Genomic DNA, 20289 nt, shown 5'->3' on the forward strand with positions numbered 1-20289 from the left:
CCTGACTCCCCATTAAGACCGGAAGCCATCCAGGTAAGTGTCTCGCTGTCACAAGTGATACTCTACCCTTATGACTATCCAAGCTGTAGTCTTTCCCATAAGCTAGCCTCTAGCCTTTGTCATGCACTGGAGGTGCCAGGACTCCTATAGGGCCACCAGCCCCACAGGCAACACCAGCACCAGCGATAACAGTGAGTCAACCCAGGTAACCATGTGATTCACTTGGTTTTTATCAATAATCCAGTAGCAATAATCATCACTCAGAAACAACCAGCAATAACAACACACAAGAGATCTGGAGGATAATGAGTCTGAGCCCCAAGAGTCCAGACCAGGTCCAGGTCCTGGAGGCAGCCGGTCAGCATCTTGCAAGGCAGAGTCTACAGTGGCAGCAGAGTCAGCTAGAGCAGGGCTGACTGGAGAGCAGAGCGTCTCTCCACCGTCTCAGCTCCTCTTGGCTGTCTCAGCTGCCTGTCCAAAGGCCTTTGCTTTCATATTCTTGTTTAATGCGACATTGCACCAGCCTTTCATTAACACGTGCTGCTTTGTGCCACCTCGATAAGCACGTGTTGATTACGCTGCTCTACTGTGCATGCCCTGAGAGGGTGATGTTACCCCTCAGATAAGGACATGCTGTCTACCACATGCACTGTGCATGCTCGAGGGGTTGCATCATCCCTCTGGGTCATTGCTCTATTGAGCATGCTCTAAACATGGCTTCTGAGTGGACGGGACTGATGCCACCTTAGTTCAATCCAGTCTTTCGTAATACCCAGAATGGACTAGACTGTACCATGCAAAACAACACGCTAGTTAACACAAATCTCTTTTTGAAAGTATCTTAAAACTAAATGATGATGACAGTTCGGGTTGGTTGCATGAGCAACCCAGAACACAAGCATTTCTTACTTCTCTGTTTCGTCTAAGACCAGACGACCATAGTGCTACTGACGGAGGCGCTTTCTCACACTGACTTTTCCTGGGTATCCCTGGCCGCACCGCTCACAGACACCTTGTATCAGATATCTGTCACTCCTGACTTCTCAAAAGGCTTTGCATCTCTGCCACGTTCTAAGGATAGTCACACTGATTGACTGATTGATTGAGCATGTATGTAGACACTTCTCATCTTCCTTTGCTGCTAGGTACAGACATGTGGCTTAGGTTTTGCCACTGATACGTACCCACATGAGAAAAAGGAGTGAGGGCATATATTTGGCAGGCCCAAGTGATGGCAGGTGCAGCAGGTTCCTGGGGTTGGAGGTGGTGGCAGCAGTGTCCTGGCTGTGTGGCAGCTGCTCTGGCCCAGCCCAAACCTGCGGTGTGGCTCTGGGGACTGTTCATAGAGGTTCAGTCTCAAGCCTGCTCCTCCAGCCCTTTTGACAATCCTTCGAGTTTTCCAAGGTCCTCAGATAAACTCCATCCTACCTAAACTGCAGCTGGGCACTCTAACCAACACAGCTTTGATGGCTGCTACTTGGCCCCGTGGCTTTGCCCACCTTCTCCATGACGCAGGCACGCACTGCAGTTTGCAGTTGCCAGCTTCGATTCATCCAGAGGCCGAGCGCCTTGGGGCTTTTGAGTCTCATCTGCTATTTCTCTCTCCCAGAGAGAAGAGAAGGGACTGAGCAGCAAGACCAGAGGGCCTTGGAAAATCTGCTTAGGGTTCTGGCATTCTGGAAGTTTTTCCTAGTTCAGTTGGAAGTTCTCCTATTTACCTCAAAGGTGACTTTTCACTGGAAGTTCTTACTAAATAAATGTAAATCACTTTATGTCTCTTCAAGATTTTTATGGCACCAGAAATTTAAGATTAAAAAAACCAAACCTCTCTCCCAGTGTGAGGCTGCCTCTGACTCTGTGGACCCAGTTCCTCTACTCCAGGTTCCTCTTGCTGGCTTCTGACTCAGCTCATTTTCCCCTTCTTTGGGCCTCTTGAAGACCTTTCTTGGCTCCCCCACCCTTGCTTCTGCACAGCTGCCTAAATTATATCGTCCCCTGAAGTGTCTCGTAACTTCCCAATAAAACTTGACCACGTGCCTGCAGGGTCTGAGGGTCTGGAGCCGGGGTTAGGGCCGGTTCATCCTCCGTAAATGCCTCTTCTCCTCTGCCTGACCTGGATTCTCAGGTGAACCTTTCCTGCCTCTGCTTCCACTCTCCACTCCAGCTGGCTCCAGGCTAGGCTGAGAATTCCCCAGTCAGCAAGCTGAGCTGCATGTCCAAACTGTACGGCCTCCTTGAAGGGTGCCACTGAGGATAAGGACGAGGAGTCACGGGGACTCCCCAGCTCTGGTGCAGAAGCACGTGCGTGCTGGGTTCATTTCCATGCGGCCACCAGAGATGCTCCACGGGAATTCTCCCCTGTTACCCTGCTAGTTCATCAAACATTTATTCCCTGGAGAAATTGCTCTGGACCGAAACCCTGTACGAGTATAGGTTCAGGATGGCTTGCCAGATTCGCTTTTGTGGACAAGTCCTGGCCAACAGCTTCAGGGGAAATGAGGTCCCCAGAGGCCCCCTGGCCATCTGATCATGTGATCCTCTTGGCTCCATTACAAGGACATCCTGTTCCTCTTGGAGTGATGGCTCTATTGGGGAAGTGACTGTGTTGTATCTGGGACAGGAAAAAAGCTATTTCAAGTCCTGAAGTAATCACTCACTCAGTGCAGCCTTTTCAGGAACTGCCTGGAAGGTAGAGAAAGACCAGTCTTGAGGGAGGGTAACTGGAAGCCGAAGTTGTATAGCAAAGGCAGACCACCTGGAGAAAGAAGGGCAGGGGGTGTCAGGTCACTCCTCCACTGTGACATATTTCTGGACAGCTGTGAAGTGGTGACAAGTGGGATCAGTACACATGAGCCCCCAACCAGAAAGCAGAGGCCTCTCCGTACTTCGAGAGAGCGCATGCTCACACTCACAGCACCCTTGGGTTTCGAAAGCAAAACAAGCAACCGGACGGTGCTGAGGGCTATGAAAGTCTCTCCTTGGCTGGCTAGCATCCCCCGGGTGCCATGAGAGACTCGAGGAACCTCGTTTGTATATTTCCTTCAGGAATTCTGGGACTCAGAGCCAAAACTTATCACTTCCTCACCACCAGGGTAGACTGGGGAATATAAGGGTTACATTCAGAAAACTCAGGGACACATACACCCTAACCAGGCAGCGGTCTGGCCACCTTGCCCAAGAAAACAGGCAAAGGGGAAAAGGCCTTTTTCCTGGAGAGATCATCTGTGTTTTCAGCATCATGCATTTACCTGGGCCAGCCTGGCACATAGTAGGTGTTTAACGCGTACTTGTAGGACGAATGGGCTCATGTTTAGGTGTAGAGTTTTTATATTGACCTCCATTCTGTGCATCTGTTTGAATCTGAGGGCGGTAGAAAGATTCTGAGTCTGGACTTCACTTCTCAACAATTAGTCAATTGTGCTAATTTTTTTACTTGCCTGATAAAGAAAAAGGAGAGGTAATAAAAAGCAGAAGGGTGATTTACTACAAGTCTCTGGACTTCTGGGGTTACCTCCAAGAAACCCCCTCCCCACCCAAAAGGTCTCTCCATTATCATGCAAAATCAGAGGAAACGAACATTGCTCCCAGAAATTCCAGAACAGCTGCTGTTTTGAGCACCTAGGCTGGCCATGGCAGATATTTATGTGGCAGCTTGCTACCAAGTAGCTGCTTTGTAGTCCGTGTCCATGACAGACATCACTAATCAATCACTATCACTCTGTACCACAGAGCCTCAACATTGCCTCCCAGGTAGCCACCACCAATCAACTGGAATGCACTCAAGAACAGAAATCAACTTGTCATCCTCATGCTAGCCCATGATGGTTTGTGACCCTTTCGTATCCTAAATCAGTCTGGAAATCCTCACAGTGTCACAGTGAACAACGAAATTGCAGAATTACAGATCTGAAAAAGGCCTTAGTGAGCATCTAGTTTAATTCAAAATATAAGATAAGCCTGGAGCATTTTGTATTTCAAATGAGGATACTGAAGTCCACAGAGGTTAAGCAGCATGCCCAAGGTCAGAGCATCAGCTAATGTCCTAAGGATCCCTTACATCGGCATAGTGCTGTAGAGGTGACAAAGTGCTCTTACCTGAAGCATCTCATATGATCCTTAATTCATTCAATAAATATTTGTTGAATTCTCACTGTGCTCCACGCACTATGCCAGAGACTAGGAAATCGGTGGTTAGTAAAGAAAAAAAAAAGAAAATAAAGACAAAAATGCCTTTCCTACAGTTAGATGGGGAGCCCTGAAATACCCATGGTCTGAGCAGGACAGATACTACTCCCCTCAGTGTTTTAGTTGTAGGGGGGTGATAATTGAAGGAGGATATGACACTAGTTTAAAAACAAAAAAGGTAGCTCTGGAATTCACAAGATCCCTGAAGTCACTGCTTTTGAATGAAGACATTACCCTGTGACGTGTAGGGACCAAATTTCTGGGCCCATTAGTCATTTCTTAACAGTTTTCCCCCTATTTCAGGATGCACAAGGCATGAAGGAAGCTGGATCTACCTTTCTACTCAGGAAACCATGGGGAAGTCTCCCAACTCTGTTTAAATCATTTCAAAGGGCTTTTCTTCCTACCCTGGGACCTCTGACCCTGTAGCCCCCACAGAGTGGTGAATAGAGCGTAGATATGGAGTGCCAAGTGTTATTTCCTGCCCCTACTTATGGTTCTAACCGGCTAGCTCCTCTTGGACAAGTCACATCACCCCTAAGCCTCTGTTTCCTCATCTAGAAGGGAAGTAGGTTGAGCCGTGTGATCTCTAAGCTTCCTCCCTTCCCTCTCACATCTGATGACTCTGCCTGGCCAAGGAAGAGACAAGCTGCTCAGCCATATTCCACCGTCTGCTTTGGCCAGACAATCTGCATAATGGCTCTCTCTGCAGTCCAGACCCACCAAGCAAACAGCAGCTCCGGAAAAGGTAGGGTGGTCCAGCAAAGCCCAAAGCCCCAGGTTCCAATCACGGACCCACCCGATGACGTGACATGAGGCAGCCAGTCCAACCTCCACGAGTCATGACTTCCTCTTCCCCCACCGAACAACCGTGATGTAACCGAAGATAAAGCCAGATGTGGACATGCTTTGAAAATACTAAGATGCACCCATCAAGAGGATAATAAAAAGGGCTGACCCAAGTCACTTTGAAAAATGTTTTTACTGGAACAGTAAGACTAAAGACAAAAGGGAGTATACAAAAACACGGTATTCTAGTTAAAGTTTTGTTTTTCACAAGGATCAGCAATTCTGAAACTACTCGCATGCCAGGGTTGAACAAATAAGTACAACATAGGAACTGTAGACAGTGGGAGCCAGGTTTCTCCTGGTCAGAGAAAGAAATGACAACGGAAAAAGGAAGGAGGCCAGAGCGAATCCTGCGGTGCTGGATGAGAGTTGGAAACATCGGTGTGAAGTATATGGACGGACACAGAAATGCATGCAGAGACGTGCATTACCCATAGGTTAGCGGGTACATGTACATTTCCTAACTCTGTCCATGAGAGGGCGTGACACCCAGCAGCCGCGAGCACACCCAGCGCTCCGAACCTGGCTCCTCCCATTTCTTCATTGGAGAAATGCCACTCTCCAATGAAAGGAACCAGGGCTCCCTGGGGGAAGAACTGACTAGGGCTGAAGCAGGGGAAATACAAGACTAGCCTAGAGCATCTTGGAGTACGAGGAAATAAAGAAATGACAAAAACAAAAAACTGGGGGCATGTGAAGAGGACACCAGAGCCAACCTGGAGGGGTTCCCAACGACCAACGCTGAAACAAGTTTAGAAAGTATTGGATTATAACTCAAATAACCAAACAAATATCCCGGAGTTCATGCTGATGTAAATAACTAATTCATTAAATAAGTAAGTTATGGAGAAAAGACAAATCTTTAGAGAAGAAGGCCGCGTTGTGCACGCAGATTCTCCCTCCTCCAGAGAGCGGCACTTCATGTCCCTCTCTTTGCATGTGGACAGGACTTGGTGACTCACTTCCAACAGGTGAGGAGGGACCCAAGATAACCCCGGAGTTTCCTTATCAAAAAGTGTGTGTTTATTCTTACACGTCTAAACTTCAGTCACCTTCAAAGTGCTCTCCACTTGGTGCAGTACACCCATTGAGACTTCTCCACAGCTCAAAAGTTTTCGAACTCACAGACTTCGGTGCCTTTTGGTGCTTCTGCCGTTTTTTTGGTTCAGCTCATCCACGTCAGCAAAACGTTTCCCTTTGAGGACTTTTTTTTTTTTATCAAGGAAACAAAGAAAAGTTGCTAGGGTGAGATTAGGTGAACACGGAAGGTGGGACAAGGGGGTCGTGCCATTTTTTTGGTCAAAAATTGCTGAATACTCAGTATAAGTGTGGGCGGGTGAGCTCATAAATCACCCATTGTGAAATGGGCAAATGGGATCAAGGAGTCTTAAAAAAAAGCGGACTGAAGCCGTAGGAAGCCTCTCACCACGCTGCCAGCCTACACGCAGGTACAGACGAGTTCCCAGGACACTCACCTAGCAGGGGGGGCCCGCACTACACAGGGGTGCCCTCCAGAAGATAATTCCAGGGCATGTTCTGGGTCCCCTCCTCGTAGAGTCTAGAACGGGAAAAATAGCAACTTTACAGTGGAGAATCCTGGCAAAGACACCTCACACATGTGATCAAGGTTCACCTCACCATCACCTCACCACGGTGATGTCACGTCCCTGCTGACACGGTGCAAAGAGCAAGGGCGCCTCACATCTGTGGTAGTCTCCCAGAAAGCTCTCAACCCTGGACCCATCACGAGAAAACCTCGGACAAACCCCAACTGAGGGACATCGAATAAAATACCTGTAAGGGTCAAGGTCACAAAAAATAAGGAACGATAGAGAAGATTTCACAGGTCACACAAGATGTGATACAATATGGTGTCCTGGAACAGGAAAAGGACACTCGTGGAAAGAGTGAGGAAATCCAAATAAACTCTGTAATTTAGCGAATGGTGTTCTACTGATGTCGATTTCTTAGTCAAGTAACCCAGGGAAGAAACGCTGTAAGAAAGGATTATTACACCTGCATTCAGGGGTCAGGCTGGAATTCTAGGCCATTGACTTGTCACAGTGGCCAGGGAGCAGACAGGCCACCATTGAAGCAAATTCAAGGAAGGGAACAGGGTGCGGGGAGAGGGGCCTGGGCACAGGCTGATGGCCACGAGGGGAGGGTGTGGGAGGCTGCGGGAGGCCCCCACAGGCTGTCACTGACCCCCCAGTGACATCAGCAGGCTTCCCGCAGGAAGTCACTTCCATTGCACCACTTGGTTCTCACCTACAGGCAGTCACTCTGTGGGGAGCTGTTTCCCTGAAAGGCCTGGTCTGTGACCAGCATCTATTGTCAGGGAGAAAGAACGTTCCTTCTCCCACACAAATGCCAGGCAGGGGATGGTGCCCAATGGTCACAGGACCCTCATTTTCTGCAACAGGGATTGCTTTGTTCAAAGGCGGGCAAGGTGCCAGGGCGACTGCTGCCCAGTGTGGCAGAGCCCCGAGCGTTTGGGGAATTTCAGACGGAGACCAGTGGAAGAAAGAGAACTTCCCCACGTGATCCCCCCTCCCCCTCCCCTGGCCATCTCCTGGGAGGGCTTGTGGGGAAATAATGGAGGGAGACTGCTTGTTCCTGTTTCACAGACGCACCAGCAACACTGGTGACATAAGAACGGAGACCCTCCAGAGGGGACAACGGTTAAAGCTAAGTGTCCTCTAGCATGTGTTACTGGGAGAAGCCAAGCTCTTCGGAGAGGGGGGTGAATTCCTCTGAGTGCTTCACTTTGGGGACTTGCTTTTGATGGGGATCTTTTTAAAGCGTGTTACTCACTCCCCACCTTATTAGACAGAGCTTGCAAAATACAAATTAACCTTTCCTTGGCAGTTGCAGGTCATTGTGGTGGCATCAGTCATTCCATGTGCTGAGAGACAGAAGTGCATTCAGCATTGGCGACATTTGCTGAATGGGTGGTGACCTCAGCAATAGCCCTGAAATTTGCTTTCTTGAAAGAATCCCTCACATCAGCTTGTTTTTCCTTTAGAGAAGTGCCATGCGTGTTCCTTCTCCTGCATGAAGACAGAACAGGACACTGGCTCCAGAAGCCGTGTGACCTTGGCCAAGTGATGTCATCTGTTAGTGGTTCAGACTCTTCATCTGTAAAATCGGGAATAATGTTATGAAATTGGACAATGCATGTTCAGAACGTGCACGAGATGCATTAGAACAATCTAAGCAGAGCAGTGCCAGCCACACAGGAAGACCTCCGTGTGTCCCTTATTCCTGTCCCTTATTCCTGCAGGTCAGGACAAGTCCTCAGATCTGGGTGACCTGGTCTCCCTCTTCGGCTGTGTGCTCACCAGCATCAGCTAGCTGTCTGGGAAGCCATGCTGCTGGTGACTCCACCCCCCGGGACTCGTGGTGCCACCAGCCATTGTGCCCATTGTCATCCACATGCAGCTCACTTCCAGCCTATGCCTGGTTTAGGAAGAAAGGGAACAAAGATTTCCCAGGGCTGGGGTCTTCACTGAACCCCCGCCTCTTGCAATCCATCCCATGAGGTTCCAGAGGGAAGCACTCAGCAACCGTGCAGTCAGGGTAACGTCAAAAGGCAAAGTGGCCATTCAGTAACTGCTGGACTCTCTGTTCTTCTGGGCACTTTCACTGGTTTGGAAGATGANGCTGCTGGTGACTCCACCCCCCGGGACTCGTGGTGCCACCAGCCATTGTGCCCATTGTCATCCACATGCAGCTCACTTCCAGCCTATGCCTGGTTTAGGAAGAAAGGGAACAAAGATTTCCCAGGGCTGGGGTCCTCACTGAACCCCCGCCTCTTGCAATCCATCCCATGAGGTTCCAGAGGGAAGCACTCAGCAACCGTGCAGTCAGGGTAAGGTCAAAAGGCAAAGTGGCCATTCAGTAACTGCTGGACTCTCTGTTCTTCTGGGCACTTTCACTGGTTTGGAAGATGAGCCAGCACTTGTATAAGATGGAACTAGAAAGCTCTAGGAGGGCGTGGGCCCGTTCATGTCAGGGGGTGGGGGCCTGGAGCCCCTCCGGGCTTCCAGTGTACCGCTGGCACAGCCCCCATCACCTTTTGCCCCACAACCCTCAAGGAAGGCACTCTCTGGCCTTGAAGTTTTCCTTCCCACCGGTGATATCACCCAAAGTGTTTCCAACTTGGAGGAAGTTGGACGTGACCACACCAGCCACAGAGGGCTGAGCCCTGATCCCTGGGTTGCCCCTGCCCCTTGCCCTGAGGAGCTCAGGAAACTCTCCCCGATTACTTACAGAGACCCCCTCCTTCCCCAGCTCACCCTCCCCACAAGCTGAGCTGCTTCCCTCTTGGACGCCCACCGCCTGTACAGGCTTCACAGCCAAAACCCGGGAGGCAGCCCTCCACCAGCTGGAGGATGCAGGGCGCCCTCCTACCCAACGCTCTGGCATGGCCTTCAGCTCCTTCCTCGAGGACCCCTGATGAGAAGGTGCCCCCTGATTGGAAGACAACCCCTTCATCTCTGCGGCCTGCCTTCTCCCTTGCTTTGCAGGACGCCCTTCCCCGCAGGTGCTGCCCACAGCTGCAGCCTCCCCTCCTGTGCCTGAGGCTGCATAGAGCCCTCTTTCCTCGTAAATAAACACTGGCCCCTGACCTCACTCCACCAACAGAGTAACTCACCCAAGGGGTGAGCAACAAACTGAGGCCAGATTGGGCAGAGGAGGTGACAGGGAGGGGCCTCTCCTGGGGACCCTGGAGGAGCAGAGGCAGCACCCCTGACACCTGGCAGTTGTGGGTGTTCAGTTTCTCAGTCTTGCTCTCCCCTTCCTCTTTTCCTTCCTCAATATCAGGCCCTCTCTCTCCTCCCACCCCCTTCTCTCTCTGCGTCTTGCTCCATCCCTTCTACTGCCTCTCTCTCTCTTTCGGAGGGATGCCTCCTGCCTGCCAGGGACACCCGGTAGGGCTGAGGGCGTGCCCTGGCCTCCCTCAAACTCCTGGCCCACAGGCTGCTGACCTCTGAACTAGCCTCCTTCACCACAGTCCTGTGCTTCCCTAAATTCACTCCGGCTCCTCCTCCCCTTGGCCGTGACTGCTTGCCCAGCGTGGCCGGGCCAAAGGAGTGAGACCTGTTCCAACCAGAAGCACCGTTATGGGACATTTCGGCTTTACCAAACTCCTCCCAGCCTTTAAAATGCCCGCTTCTGAACTCCTGCTCATTTTGTTGGGCGTCATTGCAGTTATATTTTTAAAGTCCTTGTCTATTAGAGATACATTCCTTGAAGTATTTACAATGACCGGATGGGAGGGACAACTTTAGACACACAAATCAGCATATCCAGCCCTCAGCTCGGCCCTACATGGAAGGTCAATTATTTCTATTTGATTTGTCTTTAGACTCCCTTTTAGTGGTAAACTATCATAAATAATTGAGGAATTGAAAGGGTGGAAAGTTTCCCTTTTTAATGACATCTTCAGCTGGGGGAATGAAATACAAATGTTGAAAATCTACAGCCAGGTCCTTACTCTACTCCTTCCTCACTTTTTTCGTGTTTCACTTTTTCTCCCTGCACCCCGCTTACCTAGTGGGGCCACAGAAGGACCTGCTGTAGGCATTAAAACAGCAGCAAGGTGCCATTTGAGGCCACAGCCATCCCGCAAAGGCACTGCCGTTGAAGCAGGTGGCTGAGAGGGGCCCAGGGGCGCTGAGAGGCCCGTCTCCTTGGCATCAGGGGTGACACTCAGGCCCTTCAGCTTCCACATTTGTCATTTTCAGGTGTCTGAGACTCGGAGGGCTGTGGCAATCTTTCCCAAGGGTTACAGCACAATCTGGGTGAGAAATCAGCAGGAAAGAGCCATCCATCAGACACGATTCAAGGCAGCCAGATCTATTGAGCGTGCACATGGGTGAGTCGCTAGAAGAAATACTAAAGAAGTCAGTGTCATGGACGGCGCCTTCAAGGGGCCGAGCCTTGTGAAAAAAGCCAGCGTTAAGCATATGAGAAAAAAACAAGAGGAACAAGAGCAAGCTTCGTGTTCTGTGCTTTTGCAGTTTCTTGATCTTTTCCAATTGTCATCAGCATTTGTCAATCGTATCAAATGCTCCTACACACCAGGCAGGTACTGAAATCCTGTTTTGTAGACGAGGAAACTGAGGCTCAGAGAGGTTGTTGACTGTTCCAGATCTCACAACTAGTCCATTGCAGAGCCAGATTCCCTGCCTCCAGAACATGTTTTCACACCATTCTCAATAAAAATTCTCACCTGAGTAGGCAGCAGGACACTCCTTAAATTTTTGAAAGACTTTTAAACCAGTAAATGTACATTTCATTTCTACAGAAATACAAGAACAGTATTGTCCATTTCATTGACTACCTTGTCACTTTTGACAAGTAACATAACTTTTCTGAGCCTCACGTTTCTCATCTGTAAAACATAAATAGAACAGCTCCTTAGCATAGGGTTTGTTATTAGGACTAAACGATATAGAACACATAAAACACCGAGCCTCATGCCCAGCATATTGTAAGCAAATCAATAAGTAATACTTATTGGTGGTGGCAATATTTATTTACCACCTACTATTTGCCAGCTCTTATGCTGTGTATTATAAAATAGTGTGTATAAGACTCTTGCATGTATAGGTGGAAAATATATACGGAGAGAGATAGACAAGGGTGGGCAAAAATAGGTTAATAATAATAACATGAACGGTTGAGCATATACAGACAAAAGCCTAGAATGACATATAGCAAAATACGAAGTGATTATGAGAGGTTTTCTGTGTCTTTATACATTTCCCAAATCTTTGTATAAAAAGTATGGATGGATTAGCCTTGTAATCAGAACAAGAAAGTCGAGAATCCATCTGAAGTGTCATTTGTTCTGAAATGGGAAGAATGTTTTTTTAAAAGAAGCAATAAAAGTTTAAAACCTTTTTTAAAGGTATAGGAGCTCAATAGCCCCAAGGGGAAAGAAGCAGGTACTTCTTAGAAAAGCTGAGCAAACCCAGCTGACTTCACCAGCAGTGGCTGTGGTACCTGGTTCTAGAATGAGGACCTTCGGATTGGAGAGGGAGGGCTTTGCGGTGGCGATCACCCATGTGGTGGTCACCTGAGGGAGATGGTTGGCCCCTGCTCAAATCTCATTGTTCATTGTTCTGAGGCCAAGCCAAGCTGGGACTCAGAGCCCCTCTAAATCCCAGTCACCCCTCCATTGTTACACGTGTGTCGTTCATGGGAGGAGGCCTCACACCGACGGGTGCCCCAGCAGCCAGGGGCTGCCCTCAGCTCTCCCCACCCGGAAGATGCAGCTTCTGAGCAGGGACCTGCCGGGGCTGGCTGGAGAGTAAGTCCAGAGACAGAAGCAATGGGGTCTGGGGTGGGTGGCCAGGGAAGATGAAGTGGGGAGCGGCACCCGGGAGAGAGCGGGGCACCTTTGCTCCCCAAGGCCTTTCCCATCCAGTCCTCATCCCAGACTCTGGGGCCCATCAGAAACTCCATCTTACTGCCCTGGCTGGTGTAGCTCAGTGGATTGAGCGCGGGCCTGCGAACCAGAGGATCGCGGTTCGATTCCCAGTCAGGGCACATGCCTGGGTTGTAGTCCAGTTCCCTGCCGGCCAACTCCCAGCAGGGGATGCACAAAAGGCAACCATACATTGATGTTTCTCTCCCTCTCTCCTTCCCCTCTAAAGATAAATAAATAAAATCTTTAAAAAAAAGAGTAGCATTTTAAAATTTAAAAAAAAAAAAGAAAAAAGAAACTCCATCTTACTGATGAAGGGGTCTCGGGGAAGTTGAGAGCCTTGCTGGAGTCCCACAGTGGGGTGAGGAGAGATACTGCCCCGTGTGTGCTCCAGTTGAGGCGGCACCCAAGCAAAAGTTGCCGGAGTGGAGAGGACCCTGGCAGGTGGGGGAGCTGAGCTACCACAGGGCGACCTTCTCAGTCCAGGGCGAGGCCATGCTGGAACGCAGGCCCACCAGGGCTGGGTCTCCTGGGCTGCTTCGTCCCAGTTTCTGCCGATTGGATCCATTTTAAAGATAAAGTAAAGTAAAAGCCACACCACAAAGAGGCAAAACTCCTAAAGAGTTTAATGCCTTGGGAAAAATGCAATGTGGAGGCCGAGATTTGTGGCGGGTAAGTGCACCCATCAGTCCCAAAGTGAGAGAGCATGGGATATCCCAGGAACTGAAAACGGCTCTTCTGCCAGAGTCCACGGTGTGAGGTGGGAAGTGGAAGGGGACAATGGGGACCTGAAAGCCTGGTTGATAGGTCCTGCCTGGTGCAGCTCAAGGAACCAGGTACTGCACTTCCGGGCACCATTCTGGACCTCTTCATCTTTCTCCTGTGGTTACTCCAGATGGGGGCTCCCAATAGGCAACCCAGACCATGCAGAGCCCAACAGCAGGCAGGCCTCTCCTGCTGGACAGGCCTTGACCCCTATTCTTGACCTCAAATACTCTTCCCTAGGACCCAGAGGCCATGGGACAGGGCCCAGGCAAAGCTCCCTCTGACGAAGCCACTGACACCTGCCCCTTTGCTAACACTGACCTTCAAGGGGCATCAGTGGCCTGGAGTGAGAATAAAGATTTTCTCCCAGCTGCAGAACGTCCTTCCCTTGGACTCTTGAAATCCACCCTGTGGTGACACAGCCAGCTCCAGACAGTGACTAACCCGGGCTTGAGGTGTCTTTCCATGATGGGGCAACAAAGCCCTGGAAAAACCCACCCCCTCTGCAGGGGCTTTTTCTTCCGCCATCAGCAGCTGGCTCATCCTGAAGGCCTCCAATTCTTGCCTTCCTCTTCCCCATTTTCTAAAGCCCCCAGCCGTCCTGTCCCACTGGGGAAGGGGAGGACAGCCCCCTCAGCACCCAGAATCCTGCTCTTCACCAATCTCGTCTGCCACCCTGAGCTCCTGAACCCCTGCCTCCCAGGAGCCACAGCTGCAAGGCCTGTCACTACAAACGTTCCCATCTCCTGGGACAGTCCAGTGGGCTGGGGGACAGACGAGCAAACCCACAGCCGCCAGGCAGTATGGCACGTGCCCTAACAGAGATAAGCCCAGCGCCCCCTGGAGACTGGAGAACCTAACCCAGCCTGGGTGGGTTGGGGGGAGGCTGCCCAGAGCGGGTGGCAGGTGATTCTAGAATTAGACACTGAGTCTAGTTAGGCTGGCTGAGAAGCAAGGTCAGGACTCTTGAGAGAGCTGCAATGGCATGTGCAGAGATGTGAGAAGGAAGACACACTCGGGTCTTATGAGTGGGTTGGTGTGGTCAGCTATGTTCTTGTTTCTAAGCCCCAACGTACTCAGGGTTGGCCATGGGACTTGCCTGCCCAAGGAAATTGGAGCCAAAGTGACACGCATGTCATTTTCAGACAGAAATGTATGGTTCAAAAGCCCTCATCCTCCTTCCCTACCTCTCCAGTGGTGGAAACACAGCAAGATGGAGCTTCTATCAGCCTGTGTCAGACTGACTGTAATGAATAGAGCCCCCTACTGGTTGGAATGGCCATTTGCTACTTGAACATCACCTAGCCTGCCTGTTCCTGGGTCGCTGGCCTGGCTGAAACAGAGAGCACATGCAGAGGGTGTCAGGAGACACCTGCACTTGGATGCACTCAGCTGGATCCCCCAGGATTCTTCCCCCAGAACTCAGATAGCAGCAGAGTTTGGAGTCAAGTGGGTTGGAATCTCAGCTCTGCCTTTTACTAGTTCTGAGATTTGGGCCATTTAGTACAACCCTTTGAGCTGAAGCGTAGCCATCTATAAATTGAGAATAATGAAAATAATATTACCTCCCTCGCAAGGCTGTTGTGTTTCCCAGATCTTCCCTATCCCCAATTATGCTCCTTCTCCCACCTGTTCCCAGTCACCAGGGTACTCATTTAAAATACAAAGTCCTCCCATTTGCAACAACACGGGTGGGTCTTGAGAAATATCATGCTAAGCAAAATAAGTCAGATGGAAAAAGTCAAGAAGCATATGAATTCACTCATGTGTGGGACATAAAACTGAAAGCAACAAAGGAACAAACAAGACAGACAAAGACTCACAGACACAGACAACAGCATGGTGGTTACCAGAGGGCAAGGGGGATGGGAGGGGGGTGGGAGACAGTGAAGGGGGCAAATATCCGAGCAGCAGGAGATTTGGCTTTGGGTACACAATGCAACATACAGACGATGTAGGATAGAATTGCACACTTGAAACCTATCTAATATTATTAACCAATGTCAGCCCCAACAAATATAATTTTTAAAAAATAAAAATAAAAGGCAAACTTCTCACCCCAACCCCAGACCTACTGGGTCCAAATCTCTGAAGGTAGAGCCCAGGAAGCTGTACCCCAGGGAGTGTTTTTGCAGGCTGGGATTTAAGAAGCACAGCCCTTAAGGTTTCCGTAGATGGTCAAAATCTCGGCACGGAGGAAGAACCACGGCATGGAGGCTGCCTTGGTCTGAGGCCAAGAATCTTCAGCCTGCCGCTGACCAGGTGGCCACAGGCCTTGGAAGCAAGCCAGAGGCTTGAAAGCTCTGTTACACACAGGGATCAGGTAACCTCACTCAGAGCCGGCCCGGTCGGTACAGCTCCATGTGAATCAGCCCTCTGCAGCCAGCCTGGATACGGCTGAGCTTTTTATGAGGTGCTCTGCTCTGCACTGAGGAAGAGCCTTTGGCAATGCACCTCTCCCCACCCTTGCCCACTCCCAGCCCGGCTGAGTGAGGCTTTCCTCTCGGGGATGTGATAGCAGTACCTTTTCCTTTGGGACAAGGCTGATTCTTAAGAGAACACAGACTCTATTAGACGGAGGTGAGGGCTGGGTAACGAAATCCTGGGAAATAGCCTTCTGAGTGCCTAGAGCTGCCCAAAGGCCCTCCGTGCAGAAGAAAGATGCGTTAGCTACCTGACTTACCGCCCCGCCCAGGCCCAAAGCCCTCCTGAGCAGTGCCATCCTCCGCATGCCTGCTTCTGCCGAAAGACTCTCCCTAAGCACAGCAGTCCTTTTGCATTCCTGCCGCTCACTCACAAGAGCAGTGGCGGCCGGCTCACCTGGGCTGATATCTAATTTAGAGGCACTGATTGTCTTAGCCAACACGTGTCCACGTGCTCCACGGGCTCTCCCTCCACTGAACAAAGAGAATAATCCCATCGTTTCTCATTCAGTGATCTTCAGGTCAGAAGAGGAAGCCAATCTGTCTGAGTTCAAATCCCAGCTTCACCTTCTACTCTCTGGGGGTCTAGGTCAAGTTGACTTCTGTGCCTCCATTTCCTCACACATGAAAGGAGGACAGTATCATCAGCTACAGCACAGGGCTGCTGTGAAGAGGGATGACTCAGTATGGGCAAAGCCCAGGGACTGTGGCTCACAGTGAGCCCAAAGTGTTGGCTGTTGGAATGCCCAGTCTTCGGTGTTAAAGAAATCAGTCGCCATGCAAGGTCCCCTCACTTATGCAACCCACATGTGTGTGTCACATACACACACAACACACAAACGCACAACTGAATACACACATATCCACAACACATGCAACATCAACACACACACAAGACACAAACACACATGTGCACACAACACAGCCAAGTGTCGTTCTGCAGTCTGTGCTTGGTGGTGTCAGCCAACTTCAAAACCAAATCCCCGTTCACACACACTCACCATGCTCAGTGCTCTTCCCCACTGTGTGTCATTGTGACATCAGGCTGTGTCACAACAAAGCCATGTGCCAACCACTCATGCCAACTGCTCTCAGAGCAGAATGTTCATGACCAATTTTGTTTCATAAGCTTCTCAGCAATAGGGTCTTCGCCACTACTGTGTGGTGTTCCAGTGTAGAGCTTGGAGTCAGATGGGCATGGGTTCAAATCCTGACATTACTACTTACCGGCTATGTGACTGGGGGCAGGCTGTTAGACTTCTCTGGCAGTAACAGCATTTTCATTTTATGAATGAGGGGACAAAGAACCAGAAAGGGCAAACTGGTACACGTGAGTCTCCTGTTGTTACCTGTGAAAAAGATTCACCGTGCATGGTTCTTTAAGAAATGAAAGGACAAGGTACAGACCTCATTTAGATTAGAGCTTGGCATATGCTAATAATGAGCCAGTATAACACAGATTGGGTAAGTGGTAGTGGTGGTGAGAGAGTATTTCTTTAAACGAAAAAAAAGTTGCATTCTGACTGCTGTGACTCAGTGACTCGGGTGTCACTCCGCAAGCCCGAAAAGTTACCTGTTCAGTTCCAGTTAGGGCACACACCTGGGTTTGGACCAGGTCCCCCACTGAGGGGGTGCAAGAGGTGACTGATGGATGTTTCGCTCTCACATCGGTCTTTCTCTCCCTGTGTTTCTCCCTCCCTTCCCTTCTCTCTAAAAATAAAATCTTTCTTGTTTAAACAAAAGTTGCTTTGAATAAATTGTTGACAGTTGATGGGACTCTCTGAGGGTGACTTGCATCACACTCACACATTTGGGCGCCAGATACCATCAACTTAGACCCAAGCTGTGTTGTAACTGCTCCATTTCCCTTCATGAAATTTGAGAGGTAATGTTTTGACATTGTTTCATTTCATTTCCTCCTGATGGGCTCGTTTCTCAATGTAGGCAGAGCGAAAGGGGGAAGTATTTTAAATCATCGTGATAGTCCAAGTTGGGAACCTTCTGGGCCCTGAGAACGAGCCCAGAACTCTCTTACATTCTTCTCTATTTGGGCTTTTTCCCAATTCTTCTAATTGCCGAACATAATCCTTTCCTCAGTTTCTCCCAAAGCTCCCCCCTTTCTCCTTCCAACTTGCCCCTTGACATTTGGGGGTACCTTAACAATGAATTTTGAAATAATATCGTAACCATATTTCATGTTCTTTTTTTTATTCTTAGAGAGAGACGAAGAGAGGGAGGGAGAGGGAAAGAAACATAAATGTGTGAGAGAGAAACATCGATCGTTTGCCTCTCGTACACATGCCAACCAGGAGCCAAACCTGCAACCCAGGCATGTGCCCCGACCGGGAATTGAACCCGACTGGGACCTTTCACTTTGCGGGATGACACCCAACCTACTGAGCCACACCAGTCAGGGCACGTTTCAGGTTCTTATGGAGCATTTCTGTTCACTGAGTGCTTTCACTTGCACTCTTCAGTACTGACTAAAGAAAGACCTAAACCCACTGCATGGATGATACTGCTGAGGCTCTGAGTGGTGGGCCAGCAAGCCCTGGGCGTCAGCCTTCAAGCAAATGCCACTGTCTCTTGGGACAAAAAGATAGTCTGTAACTGGCAGACACTTTTTAAAAAAGAACTGTGATAAAATATAGGTAATAGAATTTACCCTTGCAACCAGGTTAAGCCTACAGTTCAGTGGCATTAAGCTCATTCACTACGTGGTACAACCGTCACCACCACCCATCCCCAGAAGTCCATCATCCCAGACCAGAACTTGGTGCTCACGCAGCCCTGACTCCCACCCCCGCGCCAGCCCCTGGCGCCCACCACTTCGCTTCCTGTCTTTGTGAATGTGACTACTCTGGGGTCCTTGTGAACTGGAATCGTACTGCATTGGTCCTTCTGTGTGACGGACGCTTTGTAGTGAGAGTTCTGGAGGAAGTTTCCTGCACTGCTTTTCTTTTGGCTAATGTTGCCCATTAGCCAGACAGGGTGTCTATTCTTACCCTACAGTAACCCGCCCCCGGAATAGGGACACCTCTCAGGCCCTGCCCTGTGAGGTAGATATCTCCTAACGTTTTGTTTTACGCCGAATGCCGCTCATTCCTCTTCCACTTCAGGTGATTACTTGAATTGCAGTCAGCGGCAACAAATAAATAAAAGCTCCTGGAGAGGGACGTGGGCATCTCCCAAAGGGCCCTCTCTCCAGCACTGGCCTCTCTGAGTGTGTGCGTTGTTGTTGTTTGGTTTTTTTGTTTTAAAGAACCCTGTGGCCCACTTCAATTCACGTTTTGCCCAGAAAGCTATGACAGCTGCCAACTCTTTCTGCCGGGAAAGCCATCCAGGCTTCCCAGAGGCCTCTTTGCTGGTTCAGTGGCCACTCTCCTCTATCTCGCGCTAGCCAGCTCCTCTGAGCCCACTGCCGCCCAGGCCTCCTGCCCAGCTCTCAAGAGAAGGCGCTGCTCTCTATGGGAGTGTCAGTGCCTTCTCTGTGGGTTTTTATTACTTGGAGGAGCCCAGGCCCCAGGACATCCCAGCCCCCTTTCTGGGCTTCCCCCCTCAGAGAACGGGCTCTGCTGCCTGCTGATAAACTAGACTGGCTGTCACCATGACAACAACCTGGCCCAGCGCCTGGATGACGCCAGGCCTGACTCCCTCCCTGCCTCGCCCAAGTCTGTTTGTTTGGGTTCCAGCTGCTTTTGTTGGGCTTCGATTTGCTTGTCTGTTTGAGGCAGTTTGTTGCCGATTGGCTGGCTGCAGGGCTGGGCTTGGAGTCCCTGGGATACCAGGAAGTCAGCTCCCAACCCTGGGGAAGGAATTTCCTGGCACTCTGGGGGATTTCCCCATCACAGTGACAAGAAGAGCCCTTCGGGCCAGGCAGGGCCCGCAGGAGGCCAGGACGCCAGATAGGCAGCAAATGCTCTGACCCCAGAGCCAGTTCCAATCAAGGGCACTATTTCTAGCCCACGGCGGACTGCTGATGCCACATGCATGGCGAAAGGCCAGACTATTGTTCGATCAAACAAAAGAAACAATACGAGCTGGCAGAGCAGTCCCGCTGTGCAGACATATCAAAAATAAATCAATCCAGGACAAAGGAGAAGCAACGTGGGTTTTGAGGATGTTTGAGAGAAGGTGGTGACGGACATCGAATGGATTTTCACTCAACGTGTGAGGAGGTCTTGCTTGTTATTCAGATAACTGCGGAAGCGGGAACCTGGAATGGTGTGACTAATTTGAAAACACGCCTTCTAGCCTTTTATCACTTTATCAGGCTTCTGTCTCCCATGCAACTTACTTAATACCTCGGCGGCCAGGGCTCCTGAGGTCACCCCAGACCCTCTGATTCGTGACGTAAAAGGTGCTTCTCTTTGGGGTCCTTCGAAGCTGTTGGCACACCCGCAGCTCCTCCGCGGTAAGACGGGGCAGACAGAGCCAGCTTAGCTCAGGCCCCACATTTCCTGGGCTGCTGTCATCATTGCTGGCCCCCACCTGTGCCTTTTTTCTGGGGACCCTGACACCCTTTATTAGAATTACACCATTGATTCGCGAAGTCTCAGGGGGCCAGGCACTGTGCTGGCCACCAGGGATAAAATGATAGACCAAACAGACGCAATTCCGGCCCTTTGG

The sequence above is a fragment of the Sturnira hondurensis genome, unplaced genomic scaffold (genome assembly GCF_014824575.4).
Source record: "Sturnira hondurensis isolate 20B ecotype Veracruz unplaced genomic scaffold, ASM1482457v3 Scaffold0021143, whole genome shotgun sequence".
Taxonomy (NCBI): Eukaryota; Metazoa; Chordata; class Mammalia; order Chiroptera; family Phyllostomidae; genus Sturnira; species Sturnira hondurensis.